Here is a 4,457-nt window from a genome sequence, read left to right on the forward strand (position 1 = left end):
CGGAAGTCCGCGTTGCGACCGTGAGTCGTTGCACGGCTTCGGCACTCACCCAGAATCCCATACACAGAACCGCGGCGGCGTGCTCATTCCTCTGCAAGCGATAGCTGCGAGAAAGAAAGAAGAAAAAAAAACGAATTTCCTGGCGTTTGGCACAGTTGGCGGCGTTGTTATTGCCACGAGTTGTATCACTCCAATCGGAGATTCACTGGAGATGTCGCACGGATTCACGTCGCTCGCTTGCCTCGTAAGGAGTTTCTTTTCTTGCCTGCCATCGTAGTCTTTGGCGATAACGTCTGCAACCATTCGAGACAAACTCTGCCGGATATGATAAATATCCCCGATAGAGTTAACTACACGAAATTATCGCGTTGACGGCCGACGCGCACAGGGGAAGTCATGAACGGGGAAGCCATGGGAGAAGCCATGTTGAATGTGACGTCGTCGCTTGTTGCGATCAACGATGTTTTTAGATGATTTTGTGGACTGGGATATGTCTACGTATTTTTCGATAAAATTATTATTTGGAAGAAAATAAAGCGCTTGCACTTTGGCCTCTCTGTATGGAAGTTGACACTATCGACCGTTATTCTGTCTGACGTCCATGCGAGGTCGAGAGTACCTCTGCGTGCATTTTGTTGAATCTGGCGTCTCTTTTTCCAATTTATTAATAAATTAGGCAATACTGCACCATTTTAAACTAAAAGAACCACGGTAAAACTCTCTCAGCAGTTGTCAAAGCGAGCGCGTTAGATGTTCTGCTGCAAAATGCGCGTTTTACTGGCATAGGCTGTTGTAACCACTAGAGTTTATTTTTTGGTTTTAAACGGTGTGTTTAGACCTCGGTCCAGTGTTTGGTATCGCTTCTCGGCCTTTTGGCTAAGATCAAAGTGCAGGCTAGTTGTCTGTTTTACACCTTTACAGTTTTAGTCTTTTACTACTAACACCACTAACTAGTTTTTTTAGCCATTCGTTTGCGTTTTTAGATTATACACCTTTTATTCGTTTTCTCCTTGGTTTTGTAACACGTATTTTTTGATGTATTGTAATTAGCATGAATAAAAAAATCTGTTCTTATCAGCTTAATATCTGATACGGGTCCTATTTGGACCCAAGATATTAAACTTATTTCTGGAATGGGGCGGAGTGCTTGAAGCTTGCTTCACCTCCGCCACGGGTTGGCCCGGTATTGCACTGCCTCCGGGATCGGCCCACTCACCCCCACGGGGTGGGGAAACTTTACTCAATCTAAAATCAGAATTAATGCCATTACGCACCTCGTAAGGCGTCACATTAGTGATGTGTTGTCTTTCGTCTGCCCTCAGGCAATTTCTGAAAAGCTTGGCCACTAGACGTTCGAGCTATGCGGGAACTCATCTTCAATGCTATGAGATGCGGCGAGCGCATGAGTCAGACGGCGGCAGCAACTCGTGCAGGTACAGGTGCTCGAGGGGCGGGGTCTTGAATCGAGTCTTCCGCTACGGCGGTGCGCGCTGGCGGCATTGTCGGAATTGTGCGCACATTCCTGCGTGAAATGAGCCGGTATTCCTTACTAAGCGTTGTGCGGTGCCCACTGATACGCCTCGAAGGTAAGTTCATCGCTGAAAGGCGCAGGCCAATCATAGACGATGTACTGATTCCATACGTTCTTGACGACCCGTGCACGGAAGGCGACTATATATTCCAACACGATAGGTCGCCGATCCACACTGCTCGTGGTGTGCCGTCACCCTCCTGGAGTGGCCACCCCAATCCCCGGGGCGTCAACATCATTTAAAATATCTGGGGCTCGTTGAAAGCATCGCTGGCGCACCAATCCTCTCTATCAGTCGCCCGAGGATGGTCTTCGCAAAAGTCCAGCATCGTCAGTGAGTGAGACGTGCTACAAATGAACACATCACTGACCAAAGCATAACTGCGAGTAGGTCTAGTTGGAACAGATTAATTAAAAAGAAAGCTTTTTGTGCGCAAACAAACAGGGACGAAGAAAATAAGCAACACAAGAACCTTTGTTTTCTTCCTTTCTCGAGGCGAATATATTGAATGCTAACGAAATTTTCACGATGCCCTATTAGTGGCAGCAATTTCACATTTAGGGAGAATGTAGGCCACAATTCGTTACGTGCAGCACATTTTGTATTCTAGGTTAACTGTGTGTTTTGAAAACTTACGGAATAGCCATTTTCTTCCCTATTTTTATGCATCATACGCCTGAGATGTAGTTGGTTTTCCAGGTTCCCTGGGTGAATAAAACAAAACGCATTGTTTATATTTGCTTGCATTAGGAAGCATTTTATCGGTTGCCTGTGTATTCGAGGTCGCGCAGCTTTTCATTGTCACATGCCTCCAATCTGTATGACGGTTCAACTGAGAGCGGGAGCGTTCTCTTTCGTGACCGGCCTTCATCTGTCGCATATCAGGTCTCGCGGGCTGCTCTGGTGTGGGCTGTTCGTAGAGATACTCCGGAAAATACGGCAAAAGGTTGTGGACACCGGATCAGACCGAATCGCAGGCTTTCCACGCTGTGTAGATACATCCTGGCCTTCAATGATATGCCCATAATGCCTCAGTATGTACTTTGCATCGAAGTGCAGCTCACAAGTGGAGTCAGTAGCTTCCAAAGGACCGATCGGTGCGGTGAAGATTGACCCACCGCACGCGCGCCTTTCATCTTTAGGGACTCCGAAGAGCGAGTGCTTGGCCTGACCATTCAATCTGCTGTACACGGTTTTGCAACCCCCTACATAAGAGCAGTTCATTCACCGAGGTGTGCTCATCCTGTCATTCTTCGAACACCCTGACAAGTCGCCGAGTTACGAGACAAACTAGACATATGCGAGGGCCGTCTGCGTGCGTGAACATCGGGCAGACGGCATCGTTTGACGGAAGCGAGGAACCTGAATTTATAGCAAAGAAGTAATTTTATTGTGTTCTTTTTCTTTCGCACATACTAGGAACAAAAAATTGCCGAGAAGTTTGCTGATTTACAGGCTGTCCCAAAACGGGCTGTTTATATTGAATGACAGCTAGGAACTTGTTCAGCAGAACCGATTAGCACCCGTGCGTTAGTTCTCTCAGGAACTGATGCACTTCTGCGCAACAGCTACGATTCTCCAGCAGTACAATCATTCGGAATAAGAGTCCTCACTTGCGTCGCCCCCTCACCTTCGAGATTTCAAAAGTGCTGTTGTTCTTTACATTCGAGCACAAACGCCTATTCAATAATTTTTTAGCGAATACTGAAGTTGAATACGATCGAAATAGCAAGTACCATTCGATTACACTATATGCTTCCAATTCATTTCGCCTGCTGGCACGTTGAAGGAGATCGCCAGACAAGCCACGGAGATTCCATTGGCAAATACTTCCCGGTCTCCCCGATTCAGTCTGAGTATTTAGGCAATATATTTTGCCTAACACTGTTGTTCATATTAACGTCCAATAATTGCCTTGATTCCTTTTCTCGGAAAATCGATTGGTTCGCGTAGGGATGGTGCTGCAGAAACACGCTTGTTCCGGTCAGGTGTTCTCACATTTTCAATCAGTGCCGTTAGAATACTTGATAGTTGTTCTCTTACATACATGTCGTGGATATGTATGTCTATGTACCCTTAGATTTACCTAGAATGCATTAGATACATTGGTCATCTACACCTCTTCGCACCACGGAGTTAATAAACCTGGTTTATTTCAGTATGATATTGTTTTCCTTGATCATTGCCTCTGATCGATATTCCACGAACAAGAAGCACGCGAAAGATGACACGATATCAATAAAATTTTCTTACGTAGCTTCATGTTGTAGATAGGTGGCTTCTGTGGCAAAAATAACGTTTTCCTTTTGGAAAACAGTGTTAAAAATAGCAGTTTACCTGGTTAATACTACAATTAGTACCAGCCGACAAGAGCCGTGGGCACACCAAAGCAAGTAAAACCATACAAAAATTTACTGTACCGATTTTTTGCGAGAGAAACTGTGCGTTCGCCAGCGTCCGCGCGACGAACGCGTGCTCGCTAGCAGACGACACATTTGACAACGACAGCAAAACTGAAGACGTCATGTTGTATAACCCACGCCTCAGATATGTATACGTAACAAAAAGGTGTCAATATAAATTTTCAGTAGAAATAAATACTATAAGAGCGTACGCGCGCAATCGGTCTCAGCGCCCGCAATGAAATTACGTTGACTATGCCGCGAAGCGCGTCTCCGCCCCAATCCAGTTCGCTCGCAGCGTCCTCGCAGAATTTTTCCACACGCGTCGCCTCAGCGAGAGAGGTTATGGTTCGTTCCACTGAACCATAACCAAGTACACTCAAAATAAGACACGAGAAAAACATGCCGCCACGCGCAAATCTCGGGGGCCATGCCGAGCCTCAGATACTTATCATCTTCTACTGCAGATGGGGCTAGCTGTCCAGTCAGTCTACGAGTCCGGCGTTTGGCGTTTTTAGTTTGT

At 46.2% G+C, this 4,457-nt stretch overlaps 1 non-coding gene across 1 annotated transcript; it reads left to right on the top strand.

Annotated features, from left to right (window-relative positions):
- The first annotated feature begins 1,027 nt into the window (after nucleotides 1–1,027).
- On the top strand, nucleotides 1,028–1,217 carry LOC139048185 (U2 spliceosomal RNA). The gene has a single exon (XR_011507617.1). It is a non-coding gene; the product is annotated as a U2 spliceosomal RNA (small nuclear RNA).
- Nucleotides 1,218–4,457: the final 3,240 nt, after the last annotated feature.

The sequence above is a fragment of the Dermacentor albipictus genome, chromosome 7 (assembly GCF_038994185.2).
Source record: "Dermacentor albipictus isolate Rhodes 1998 colony chromosome 7, USDA_Dalb.pri_finalv2, whole genome shotgun sequence".
Classification (NCBI taxonomy): domain Eukaryota; kingdom Metazoa; phylum Arthropoda; class Arachnida; order Ixodida; family Ixodidae; genus Dermacentor; species Dermacentor albipictus.